The following is a 14,788-nucleotide window of genomic DNA, read 5'->3' on the forward strand; positions in this document are numbered from 1 at the left end:
GAAGTCATTGGTAGAATTGTTGCTCATGAGATGTCACTCAAGGATAAGGAAGAGCTCCCCAACAAGTCTAGTGGTGCTTACAAAGCTTCATGTGATGCTCCTACAACATCAAGTGAGAAACAAGTCTTCAATGAAGAATTGAGCTTAATGGTGAAGAATTTCCACAAATTCTACAAGAGCAGAAGCAAAGAGAGAAGTTCCAATTCAAGGTCCTACAATAAAAAAGATCTTCTAGTCGTGATCGCAATTGCTATAATTGTGGAAGACCCGGTCACTACTCCAGTGAGTGTACGGCTCCCTATAATGGAAGAGAAGATTCACATAAAAGGAGAAGTAAAAGAGATGAATCAGCACCAAGAGAGAGGAGGAGTAGAGATGATCGTTATGAACGAAGACCCTCTCGTAGATATGATTCGAAAAGGAAGGACAAGTCATCAAAGGGCTATACAAGACGAAGACATCAAGCTCACGTTGGTGAATGGGTATCCGGTTTCGACTCCGACAACTACTCTCAGAGAAGTTATCACTCCGACACCAAATATACTCAAGATGAAGGTGTTGCCAGTCTTGCACTTGTGTCATCCAACTCCTACGACATATTTGACCCACCAAATGAAGGAATTGGAAGATGCTTCATGGCTAAAGCCCCTAAGGTATGACACCCCGAGTATGTTGATTTCAATAGTGATGAAGATGATTTGCTATGTGATGATGATTTACTTGTTGACAACACTAGTGATGAAAACTATGATGAAATTGCTATTAATCATGCTAATCAAGATGAAATTGAATGACAATGATAATAAGGAGATTGAGCGTCTAATTAAAGAACTAAACACTCTTAAGTTAGCTCATGAAACTACTTTAGAGGATCATCGAGAGCTTTAAAAACTCATGAGAAGCTACGCTTTGAGAAGCTCAATTTAGAGCAAGAGCATGGGTTCTTAAAAGCAATCAATGATGATCTTCGAAAGAAAAGTTCTTCTTACATTGCCAAGCGTTTACTCTTGTCTACTTATATGCCACAAGTAAAATCCAGCAAAAAGAGCAAGAAAGATTCTTCTTCTAGTAGTAACAATAATCATGTTAAATCCAATATTGTTGCTTCTAGTAGTTCTCTTGATTACACTAATGATTCTCTTAGCCAAGTTACACTTGAGCAAGAAAATAGCTTATTGAAGGGAATTATAGAGAAAGGTGTTTACAAGAGCCTTGCCGGGAGTAAGCAATTTGAGGAAATTATACACAAGCAAGGAAGGCACCGGAAGAATCGAGGTGTTGGTTTTGAACGAAAGTTCAATGCCAATGGAGTAGAGTGGGAGGAAGACTAATACCCCAAGAAGAAGTTTGTTCCTCAACAAAAGAAGTATGACTCCACTTCTTTCAAGGAAACACAAACTCAAAATGATCTTCCACCACAAGACCACAACCTAAAAGGCAAGGACAAGCTTCAAGAAGAGATTGAATCATTTGAAGAAGCTCCTAAGGCCTTGGTCAAGTGGGTTTCCAATACTATATCAAATTCTACTTCATCAAGTATGACTACAACTCCAAGGATTCCCCATAAAGTTGATGTGGGTCCCAAAGAAGAAGAACTAGGGAGTTCTTGAGGGTGACACCGCCAACAAACTTCACTCATATTCATTTTGGCAAGGACAAGTACGTGCAATTATCTTCCATATCTTACACTAGTTCAAGGAGTCACAAACCCTCTTGTTGGCAAGACAAGGGAGAAGGTAACGTGATGCTTTCATGGACATCATCATATGTGCGTTTCACTCTATGTCTATGGATATCCTTGTGTGTTCCTTGTGGGACTAACCCATGTAGGTATTGAAAATGTAACTCACTCCAATGGATTGCTCCAAATGATCTACATCAACATTGAGCATCCACATCTTCAACACCTATATGAAGTCATGATCAACAAAACCCAAGGTTAGTTCATCCCTCTAAGGGGGGATATCTCATCTAGGGGGAGCTTTGCTCTAAGAATTGAGCTAAAGCAACTCAAATGGTGTGAACACAATAATGCTTTATGTAAAAGTGGTAACCCCACTTGTGCTTAAACGATGAGTACGACCTATGATCAAATGTTCTCATTTGTCTCCTCAGTCAATATACTCATATATAGATGACCTAGTCATCGCCAACTGCTTGATAGATGCTAGAGTGAGTGTGCATGTTTTGCCACATATTTCATTTGCTATCTCATTGTGTGAGCATGTTGGTTGCATAATTTTCTGAAAGTGCAACTATCCCTGGGTGGTTTTGGTAATTCCTAACAACATATAACTCATTGAACTAATGCTCTTTCAAGATGATCATTTCAGAAATTTCAATGATTGGCATGGCATGGACTAGGAATGTGGACCCGTCAAAATGCTGAGGACACATATTGGCTCAAACTCAAGACTCTACATTTTCATTTTAGTGATCCAAGATCACATTGAGTCCATAGGAAAAGCCAATACTATTAAAAGGGGATGTGGTGTTGCTAAATGGCTTGCTTGCTCAAAATGCTTAGTGATATGCTCCAAAATCCCTCAACCACTTTCTCATATCCACATATGTCCCAAACCAAAAGTCAAACTCGGCCCCACCGATTTGATCTATCTGGCGCCACCGAGTTCATTTGACATAGCCACTGCCAGAAACCCTAATCAGTTCGGTCTCACCGATAGGGATCTCGGTCTCACCGAGATGGGATTGCAAACTCTCAGTTTCCCTTCGTAATGTTTCGGTCTAACCGATATGAGCGATCGGTCCCACTGAGTTCGCAATGCAAACTCTCTGTTTCCTTTTTGTAACATTCGGTCTCACCGAAATGAGCGATCGGTCCCATCGAGTTTGCCTGACCAATTCTCTGTTTGCCTATTACAGAAATTGGTCTCACCGAGTTCATGCGATCGGTCTCACCGAGATTATGTTATGCCCTAACCCTAATGAAATCGGTCCCACCGAGTTGACATGTCGGTCCCACCGAAAATCCTAACGTTCACATTTTGAACTAAATTGGTCTGACCGAGTTTCTCTATTCGGTCCCACCGAATTTGGTAAATTGTGTGTAATGGTTAGATTTTGTGTGGAGGCTATATATACCCCTCCACCCTTCCTCCATTCGTGGAGAGAGCCATCAGAACGTGCCTACACATCCAGCATTCATTTGTTGAGAGAGAACCACCTACTCATGTGTTGAGACCAAGATATTCCAATCCAACCACAAGAATCTTGATCTCTAGCCTTCCCCAAGTTGCTTTCCACTCAAATCATCTTTCCACCAAATCCAAATATGTGAGAGAGAGTTGAGTGTTGGGGGAGAAAGGAGTTCATCATCAACACACCATCTATTACCTTTTGGAGAGTGGTGTCTCCTGGATTGGTTAGGTGTCACTTGGGAGCCTCCGTCAAGATTTTGGAGTTGAACCAAGGAGTTTGTAAGGGCAAGGAGATCGCCTACTTCGTGAAGATCTACCCTAGTGAGGCAAGTCCTTCGTGGGTGATGGCCATGGTGGGATAGACAAGGTTGCTTCTTCGTCGAACTTTCGTGGGTGGAGCCATCCGTGGACTCGCGCAACCGTTACCCTTCGTGGGTTGAAGTCTCAATCAACATGGATGTACGATAGCACCACCTATCAGAACCACGCTAAAATCTCCGTGTCTACATTGTGTTTGCTCCCTCCGAAATCCTCCCTTTTACCTTCATATGCAATGATTTACATTCCGCTGCTATACTCTTAGATTTGCATGTGTAGGTTGACTGCTTGACTTGTGCTAAGTTGTTAAAATCTGCCAAGACTTAAATTTGGGAAAAGGCTAGGTTATCATTTGGTCAAGTAGTCTAATCACCCCCCTCTATACATACTTTTGATCCTACAAGTGGTAGCAGAGCTTTGGTCTCCATTTGCCTTGATTTCCATAGCTTTGGTGATCATAGCCTTGGTTTCACAACCTAGGAGAGTATGGCGTCTAGCAAGGGAAATTACCACTGTAGAGATCCTTACTTTGATGGTACTAATTTTGCTAGTTGGAAGCATAAGATGAAAATGCATATTCTTGGACATAACCCCGCCGTTTGGGCTATTGTGTGTATTGGCTTGCAAGGTGAATTCTTTGATGGGAGAGAACCGAACCGTGAAGCTACCGCGGAAGAGTTGAAGATGTTGCAATACAGTGCTCAAGCTTGTGATATCCTCTTCAACGGATTGTGCCCCGAAGAATTCAACAAAATCAGCCGTCTTGAGAATGCAAAGGAAATTTGGGATACTTTGATTGATATGCACGAAGGTACCGACTTCGTCAAGGAATCCAAATTGGATGTGCTTCAAAGTCAGCTTGACAAGTTCAAAATGAAGGATGGTGAAGGTATCGCTGAAATGTACTCTAGGCTTGCTCTCATCACAAATGAGATTGCCGGCTTAGGAAGTGAAGAGATGACCGACAGATTCATCATCAAGAAGAGCCTAAGAGCTTTGGATGGAAAATATGATATTGTGTGCACATTGATCCAAATGATGTCCAACTACGAAGATCTCAAGCCAACGGAAGTCATTGGAAGAATTGTTTCTCATGAGATGTCACTCAAGGATAAAGAAGAGCTTCACAAGAAGTCAAGTGGTGCTTACAAAGCCTCATGTGATGCTCCCACATCATCAAGTGAGAAACAAGCCTTCAATGAGGAATTGAGCCTAATGGTGAAGAACTTAAACAAGTTCTACAAGAGTAGAAGCAAGGAAAGAAGTTCCAAGTCAAGGTCCTACAATGACAAAAGATCTTCTAGTCGTGAGCGTAATTGATACAATTGTGGAAGACCCGGACACTACTCCAATGAGTGTACGACTCCCTACAAAAGAAGAGAAGACTCACCTAAAAGGAGAAGTAGAAGAGAAGAATCACCTCCAAAAGAGACAAGGAGTAGAGATGATCGTTATCAATGAAGAACCTCTCGCACAAGCAAGGATTCGGAAAGGAAGGACAATTCACCAAGGAGCTACACAAAATGAAGACATCAAGCTCACGTTGGTGAATGGGTATCCGGCTCCAAATATGACCATCACTCCGAGAGAAGTTATCACTCCGACTCCGAATATACTGAAGATGAAGGTGTTGCCGGTCTAGCACTTGTGTCAACCAACTCCTACGACATATTTGACTCACCAAATGAAGGAATTTGTAGATGCTTCATGGCTAAAGGCCCAAAGGTATCACACCCCGAGTATGTTGATTTCAATAGTGATGCAGATGATTTGCTTGGTGATGATGATTTACTTGTTGACAACTCTAGTGATGAAAACTATGATGAACTTGCTATTAATCATGCTAATCAAGATAAAACGAATGACGATGATAAGAAGGAGATTGAGCGTCTAACTAAAGAACTAAACACTCTTAAGTTAGCTCATGAAACTACCTTGGAAGATCATCGAGAGCTTTTAAAGACTCATGAGAAGCTACGCTTTGAAAAGCTCAACTTTGAGCAAGAGCATGGGTTCTTCAAAGCAATCAATGATGATCTTCGTAAGAAAAGTTCTTCTTACATTGCCAAGCGTTTACTCTTGTCTGCTTACATTGCGAAGCGTTTACTCTTGTCTTCTTACATTGATGAAGTGCGACTACAACTCCAAGGATTCCCATCAAGTTAATGTGAATCCCGAAGAAGAAGAACTAGAGAGTTCTTGAGGGTGACTCCGCCAACATACTTCACTCATATCATTTTGGCGAGAACAAGTGCAAACAACTTTCACATCTTGCACTAGTTCAAGGAGTTACAAACCCTCTTGTTGGTAAGACAAGGGACAAGGTAACCTAATGCTTTCATGGACATCATCTTGTGTGAACTTCACTATATGTCTATGGATATCCTTGTTTGTTCCTTGTGGGACTAACCCGTGTAGGTATTGAAAGTGCAACTCACTCCAATGGATTGCTCCAAATGATCTACATCAACATTGAGCATCCACATGTTCAACACCTACATGAAGTCATCATCGACAAAACCCAAGGTTAGTTCATCCCTCTAAGGGGGGATATCTCATCTAGGGGAGGTTTGCTCTAAGAATTGAGCTAAAGCAACTCTAATGCTGTGAACACAACAATGCTTTATGTAAAAGTGGTAACCCCACTTGTGCTTAAACGATGAGTACGACCTATGATCAAATGTTCTCATTTGTCTCCTCAGTCAATATACTCATATATAGATTACCTAGTCATCGCCAATTGCTTGATAGATGCTAGAGTGTTTGTGCATGCTTTGTCACATATTTCATTTGCCATTTTATTGTGTGAGCATGTTGGTTGCATATTTTTCTCATTCGAGGACATCCATCTGTTGCTTTGATTGTTTGGGTCTTCTTCTTTTGCCAAATGGATGGACAAGAATGCCTAAGAACTTCCTCTAGCTATCTATGCTTTTCTCGTCTCAAACACTATTCATGCTACATGACAAAGTTTGATCAAGTCAGATTCGAACCCTCTGGGTGAGGAGCACTAGGAGTCACCGATTCGTCATAGACTTAAACTTTCGAAACCTCTCTCTACATTTCGGTCTGACCGATTCATCCTTTTCGGTCATACCGAGTTCACTGAGTTGATCTAGGTTTTCAATCTCGGTGCAACCGATTAGAACCATTCGGTCACACCGAGTTGCAGTAACCGCTTGCGATTCTGCATCTCGGTGCCACCGAGTTGTTCCACTCAGTCACACGAACAGGGTCAGGATATATATACAAACGGGTCAAATTTGGAAATTTCTCCAAAACCTTTTGCCCGTGCATGTCCTGCTCTGCCGACTCGGGTCTCCGGATAATCCTCTCATCGCCAGCGACCTCCCGCCGCTGGTCTCCATCACCGTCAACGGAAATCTACACCGCCGTAGCGAGCTCATCACTGGGTTAGGGTATGAGTTCGAATATTTGTGCAATCCTTATCTCCGATTCTTAGCACAAAGCAAATTCCATGATTCTGACCACGTACGAGAACATCCTATACAATAAAAACTTCCTTTAGATTAGTTTTGATTCAAAAATTTAGGGTTAGGTTTCCGCCGAACTCATATCGGACCGACCGAGTTGTGGAAACAGGTCTCACCGATTTGGCTTAGGTCATTGCACTTGTAACTTTCGGTCTGACCGGAACTTGCAAATCGGTGTGACCGAGTTCAACTCTCAGTGAAACCCTAGCAATCTCGGAGTCACCGAACTGTGTCTCGGTCTGACCGATTCCACTAGTTTAGACTCCAAAGTTGCTTCAGTGTCACCGAGTTTAACAAATCGGTAGCTCCGAAATGCTTTCTGTGGAAAACTAAAACTAAGTTTTTGACTCATTCGTTTTGCAAAATCTCTGCACTTTGTGATGCTCATCCACTCTATCTCATCTATAACTATTCACAGGGTCAGCTGTCAGTTTGCAGTGTCAGACATGTCAGATCAGAGTGATAGCCAAAACAAGTCTGAGGAGCAGGTGAATCTGAGTGAGGGCACTAGTCCCTCTGGAAGTTATGATGAAGGCAGCAGAAGTACTCCTAGCAACCTGCCTAAGGCTGCTACTAGGTAGAGAAGGAAAAGAAACTCTGAGTCTGAAGATGAAGATTATGTAGCTGCTGAGGAGGAGGTCGGCTCCAAGAAGAAGATTGTCAAGCAGGAATTTGGCACAGCTGCATCTACAAAGCCTGGTTTGAACAAGAAGGCTCCTGCAAAAAGGGTGCCCATGTCTAAGGCAAGAGCCTCCACACTTGAAATTTCCAAATCAACTGTTGGAGAGGTTGCTGGTGAGGGCAAGAGGAAGAAGGAAAGAAAGAGAGGGAGATGGTGCAAGAAAGTAGACCCCATGGCAGAATTTAAGAAGCACTCATCTGATGAGGATGAAGAGGAAGAGGATGCTGCACCAGCACCTAAAGCTCAAAAGCTGATGGGGGATGCCATCAAGTCTGGGGCTGCCCCTTCTAAGCCCAAGACTGCCCCAAAGCTTCTGCTCCAGCCCCCAAGACTGCACCAAAGAGGAGCACAAGGAACATACTAGCTGCTGAGAAGAACAAGGCCCTAGTGCCTGAGATTCAAAGAAGTCGGGATATCCCCGCCCTCCGAACCGGACGGATGTTGGAGCCCAAGTGCTTAGGAAGCTAAAGCCCAAGATCCCTGACCATGATGACAATCATCTAGTGGCAGAAAATATGAAAATCAGAAAGGATGCAGGTCTCAGATTATGGAGGGAATCAGATCCATATGCTGTGAGGAGAAGGACTGCTGTGGATTATAGGTTTCACACCAAGGAGCAGTAGGACTTCTATGAGACTATTCTACTAGACAAGAAGCCTATTGTCTGTGACATGAAGTGGGCAGACTGGAAGTACATCAACAACAATGAAGACCGCTTCCCAGGAGTGCATGAAAGTTTTAGACTATGTGGAGTACACACTTTTGTTGGTCAGAAACTCACCAAGTGGAATGCTGAGCTCATTATGAAATTCTATTCTACATCTCATTTCTACCCTGATGGAAGAATTGTTTGGAGTGTCTGAACGTACAAGGTACTAATCAATAGTTGCTGAGTGGGCCAAGCTGATAAATGCCCCTGCAGAGCTTGAGGATGACATAGATGTCTATGCCAAGAAGAAGAAAGATCACAACTCCATGGCCAACATGTATAAGGAGATTCCTGACAAAGCCTTGGAGAATCATAAGCTAGGCTCTGTATATTATTTGTTGTCTGGTCTGATCACCATCAACACCATCTTGAGGCACACCTTGTTGCCCAAATCAGGAGATCATAGGATGATCAGAGGCCATTCCATAAATTTGCTCCAGTTGTTTGATGTGCCCCAGAAGTTCAAAGTAATGAGTTTGATTGTTGAGACAATCAAGAGGATAGTAGCACACCAGAAAAGATCATGTGGGTATGCTCCACACATCCAGATGCTCATCAACTCCAAGATTGGCACATGCACATACTTATTGGACAAGGAATATCTTCCCTTGAGGCTTGACTTTGAGGACAACAAAGTTGTCATGAATGATGAAGACCCCACATCTGTAGAGGCTCAAGAGAAGAGGGAGAAAGCAAAAGCTGAGAAGGCAGCCAAGATGCCAAGTGTTGAAGAAGCTTCACAAGTGTTCCTCAAGTCAAAGCAAGATCAACTTGGATATCTTATCCAAGCCACTTTGAGGATTGAGAAAGGATTGGCCACCCTGACTCAGAATCAAGAGAGCCTGGAGAGGATCATTGAGACAAAATTCTATGATCTTGACCTGAAGGTGACAGAGATGCAAACAACTGTTGAGCAGCTCCAGGAAGAAGCTGAGGAGAAGAAAGGGGCTACCACAGATGCCTTTTAGAGAGTGCCTAGGGCACAAAGATCTGCAGCAGTGCCTATGACAGATACAAGAGCTACTACATCAGCACTTGCAGCCACAGCATCAGTAGCTCCTCCAGTTGCCACTCCACCAGCTCCAACAACTTCATCAGATGCATTCGTCCTTGGAGTCCTCTCAACGCCACCTCTCGAAGATCAAGCCTAGAGAGACGCATAGCACTATGCATTTTCGAACTTTTTGGTAACTTGTTGCCAAAGGGGGAGAAAGTGTATAGATCATAGGCTTCGAGAGACAGAGCTTGCTTCTTTTTGCTATCTCTTTTGCTACTTGTTTGTTACTTATTTGTGTGCTTTCTTGGATGATACTCTATGTTTATGTGTGTGAGATACTTGTATGGTCATGTGTTGTATTTCGACAATGGGTGCATATGCACGTAGGAGCAAAAGGGAATATCCCTTAGATCATATCATACTTAAATGCTTGTGCATGAATGATGCTATTATTTATCTCTCATGTATGATCATTCACTTTGCCTTAGTGATGAGTGCATATTTCATATTCTATCATTTTGAGCACTCCACCAAGATGTATGTGACATGGAAGAGTAACCCATGATCCTAATCGATTGTGCATTTCCATTCAAAAGCAAATTTGAAATAATGCACAAATTTAGGGGGAGCTCTTGATTATCACATACTTCTCAAAGCGATGATATATTTCAATCTTATTATCATTTGTCGAAGCTTTGATCTATATGTTGTCATCAATTACCAAAAAGGGGGAGATTGAAAGTGCAACTATCCCTGGGTGGTTTTGGTAATTCCTAACAACATATAGCTCATTGAACTAATGCTCTTTCAAGATGATCATTTCAGAAAGTTCAATGATTGGCATGGCATGGATTAGGAATGTGGACCCCTCAAAATGCTAAGGACACATATTGGCTCAACCTTAAGACTCTACATTTTCATTTTAGTGATCCAAGATCCCATTGAGTCCATAGAAAAAGCCAATACTATTAAAAGGGGATGAGGTGTTGAAATGGCTTGCTTGCTCAAAATGCTTAGTGATATGCTCCAAAATCCCTCAACCACTTTTCATATCCACATATGTCCCAAACCAGAAGTCAAACTCGGCCCCACCGATTTGATCTATCCAGCGCCACCGAGTTCATTTGACATAGCCATTACCAGAAACCCTAACCAGTTCGGTCTCACTGATAGGGATCTCGGTCTCACCGAGATGGGATTGCAAACTCTTTATTTCCCTTCGTAACGTTTTGGTCTAACCGAGATGAGTGATCGGTCCCACCGAGTTCGCAATGCAAACTCTCTGTTTCCTTTTCGTAACATTTCGGTCTCACTGAAATGAGCGATCGGTCCCACCGAGTTTGCCTGACCAACTCTCTGTTTGCCTATTACAGAAATCGGTCTCACTGAGTTCATGTGATCGGTCTCACCGAGATTATGTTATGCCGTAACCCTAATGAAATCAGTCCCACCAAGTTGACATGTCGGTCCCACCGAAAATTCTAATGTTCACATTTTGAACTAAATCGGTCTGAACGAGTTTCTCTATTCGGTCCCACCGAGTTTGGTAAATTGTGTGTAACGGTTAGATTTTGTGTGGAGGCTATATATACACCTCCACCCTTCCTCCATTCATGGAGAGAGCCATTAGAACGTGCCTACACTTCCAGCATTCATTTTTTGAGAGAGAACCACCTACTCATGTGTTGAGACCAAGATATTCCAATCCAAGCACAATAATCTTGATCCCTAGTCTTCCCCAAGTTGCTTTCCACTCAAATCATCTTTCCACCAAATCCAATCTGTGAGAGAGAGTTGAGTGTTGTGGAGACTACCATTTGAAGCACAAGAGCAAGGAGTTTATCATCAACACACCATCTATTACCTTTTGGAGAGTGGTGTCTCCTAGATTGGTTAGGTGTCACTTGGGAGCCTCCGTCAAGATTGTGGAGTTGAACCAAGGATTTTGTAAGGGTAAGGAGATCGCCTACTTCGTGAAGATCTACCCTAGTGAGGCAAGTCCTTCGTGGGCGATGGCCATGGTGGGATAGACAAGGTTGCTTCTTCGTGGACCCTTCGTGGGTGGAGCCCTCCGTGGACTCACGCAACCATTACCCTTCGTGGGTTGAAGTCTCCATCAACATGGATGTACGATAGCACCACCTATCGGAACCATGCCAAAAATCTCCGTGTCTATATTGCGTTTGCTCCCTCCAAACTCCTCTCCTTTACCTTCATATGCAATGATTTACATTTCGCTGCTATACTCTTAGATTTGCATGTGTAGGTTGATTGCTTGACTTGTGCTAAGTTGCTAAAATCTGCCAAGACTTAAATTTGGGAAAAGGCTAGGTTTTTATTTGGTCAAGTAGTCTAATCACCCCCCCCCCCTCTAGACATACTTTCGACCCTACATTTTCTCCATTTGAGGAGATCCATTTGGTGCTTTGATTGCTTGGTCTTTTGCCGAATGGATGGACAAGAATGCCTAAGTACTCCCTCTAGCTATCAATGCTTTTCTTGTCTCAAACTCTATTCATGCTACATCACAAAGTTTGAACAAGTCGAATTCGGACCCTCCGGGTGAGGAGCACTCAGAGCCACCGATCCGTCAAGGGCTTAAACTTCCAAAACCTCTTAATGCATCTTGGTCAGACCAAATCATCCTACTCGGTCTCACCGAATTCATTAAGTTGATCTAGGTTTTCATCTCAGTGCAACCAATTTGAACAATTCGGTCACACCGATTTGCAGTAACTGCTAGCAGTTTTGCATCTCGGTGCCACTGAATCATTCCACTCGGTCCCACTGACAGTGACTGGTATATATACCGCGGGTTGAAAATTTGGAAATTCCTTCAAACCACTCGACCGCGCCTCCCAGCTCTGCCGCCCCCTTGGTCTCCAGATCGCCGTCATCGCCAGTGCCTCCTGCCGCTGGTCTCCGTCGCCGTCAACGGGAATCTCACCGCCGTTGCCGCCGTAGCATGTTTGTCGCCAAGTTAGGGTACGAAATTGACATCTTTTGTGCGCTCCGTTATTCTGATTCTTGCACAAAGATCTTTGCCATTGTTCTTACCACGAATGAGGTAAATCTATCCACCGAAAAATTCCATGAGAATAGATTTGATGCAAAACCTTAGGGTTAGGTTTCCACCGAACTCATCTCGGACCTACCGATCTGAGGATCTTGGTCCCCGATTTGGCTTAGGCCATTGCACAAGTACAACTCGGTCTGACCGAAGTATACTAATCGGTGTGACTGAAATCACTTACTCTGTGAAACCCTAGCATCTCGGAGTCACTAAACTTAATTTCGGTCTGACCAAAACTGCATGTTTAGATTCTGTTAATGCTTCGGTGTCACCGAGTTTGTCAAATCAGTAGCTCCAAAATGCTTTATGTAGAAAAGTAAAGTTTTTGTCTCAATATTTTGTCTAAAATAGCTGTACTTAGTGATGCTCATCCACTCTATCTATATCCATCTATTCACACGGCCAGTTTCAGAGATGTCAGAGGGTAGTGACGGCCAGAACAGGTCTGAAGAGCAAGTAAATCTCAGTGACGGCACTAGTCCCTCCGACAACAGCTATGATGATGGAAGCAGAAGCACACCCGGTAACTTGCCTAAGGCTGCAACTAGGCAAAGGAAGAACAGAACTTCAGAATCTGAGGATGAGGATTTTGTCATTGAGGAGAAGGTCACCTCAAAGAAAAAGGTGCTCAAGAAGGAGTATGCTACTGCTGCCACCAAGCCTGGAATGCAGAAGAAGGCTCCTGCCAAGAGAAATCCTATGTTTAAAGCCAGAGCCTCCACTCAAGAAACTATGGAGTTCACTCTTGAACCAAGAGAAGAAGAGGCTGCTGGAGGAAAGAAGAGGAAGGAGAGAGTCAAGAAGACTATGGCTAGAGTTATTGGCAAACCTTCCATGATGAGAGGTTCAGATGAAGATGAGGAGGAGGAAGAGCCAGCTGCACCTCCACCAAAGACTCAAAAGCTCATGGGGGATGCCATAAGGACTGGGGCTGCTCCATCTAAGCCCAAGTCAATCCCCAAGCCTCCAACCCAAGCTCAAGCCTCCAAGTCTACTGCGCCCAAGAGATCCACCAGAAACATATCTGCTACTGAGAAGAACAAGGCCCCAATGCCTGAGGCTCAAGAAGATGAAGAGCTGCAAATGCTCAGAAAATTAAAGCCCAAGATTCCAGATCACAGTGATGATCATCCAGTGGCTCAAAACATGAAGGAAAGGAAGGATGTAGGTCTGAGACTATGGAGGCAGACTGATCCTTATGCCACTCGGAGGAGGACTGCTGTAGATTATCGTTTCCACACCAAGGAACAACAGGGTTTTATGACACAGTCTTGCTAGACAAGAAGCCCATTGTCAGTCACATGAGGTGGGTTGACTGGACATATATTGATGACAATGAGGACTACTTCCCAGATGTGCATGCGAGCTTAGGGATGAATGAAGTGGACAAGTTTGTTGGAAAGAGGTTGACAAAGTGGAATGATGAGATGATCATGCAATTCTACTCCACTACTCACTTCTACCTAGATGGAAGGATTGTCTCGATGACTAAGGGAACCAAGTATCAATCAACTATCTCTGAATGGGCCAAGTTGATAAATTCCCCAAAGGAAGATGAGAATGACACTGATGTATATGCCAAGCCAAGGAAGGATCACAACTCCATGGCAAACATGTAAAAGACTATTCTTGATGCTGCCTTGGAGACACATAAGCTTGGGTCTATATACTATCTGCTGTCTGGACTGGCCACCATCAACACCATCTTGAGGCACACTCTGTTGCCCAAGCCAGGAGATCATAGGATGATTCGTGGTCACTCCATCAACTTGCTCCATATGTTTGATGTGCCACAGAAGTTCAAAGTGATGAGTTTGATAGTTGAAACGGTGAAGAGAATTACAGCTGATCAGAAGAGATCATGTGGATATGCCCCTCATATAGAGATGTTGATCAACTCCAAGATGGGAACAGGGACATATCTTCTTGATAAATAGCATCTTCCCTGAGGCCAGAATTTGAGGACAATGAGATTGTCATGGATGCATCTCATCCTACATGTGTAGAAGCTCAGAAGAAGAGAGAGAGAGAGAGAGATAGATAGATAGAGAGAGAGAGAGAGAAAGAGAGAGAGAGAGCAAAGGCTACAAAAGCAGCAAAGGCAACTAGTGCACCAGATGCTTCAACTATGATGCTCAAGACCAAGCAAGATCAACTCAGTTATCTGCTTGAGGCTACTGTGAGGATTGAGAAGGGCTTGGTCACCCTGACTCAGAATCAAGAGAGTCTTGAGAGGATCATTGAGACAAAATTCCATGGTCTAGGTGTGAAGGTCACAGAGATCTAGACCACTATGGAGAAGCCCCAGGAAGAAGTTGAGGACATGAGTGACAGACCAACCACTAATGCTTTTCAGA

Source organism: Aegilops tauschii, chromosome 1 (genome assembly GCF_002575655.3).
Source record: "Aegilops tauschii subsp. strangulata cultivar AL8/78 chromosome 1, Aet v6.0, whole genome shotgun sequence".
NCBI lineage: Eukaryota > Viridiplantae > Streptophyta > Magnoliopsida > Poales > Poaceae > Aegilops > Aegilops tauschii.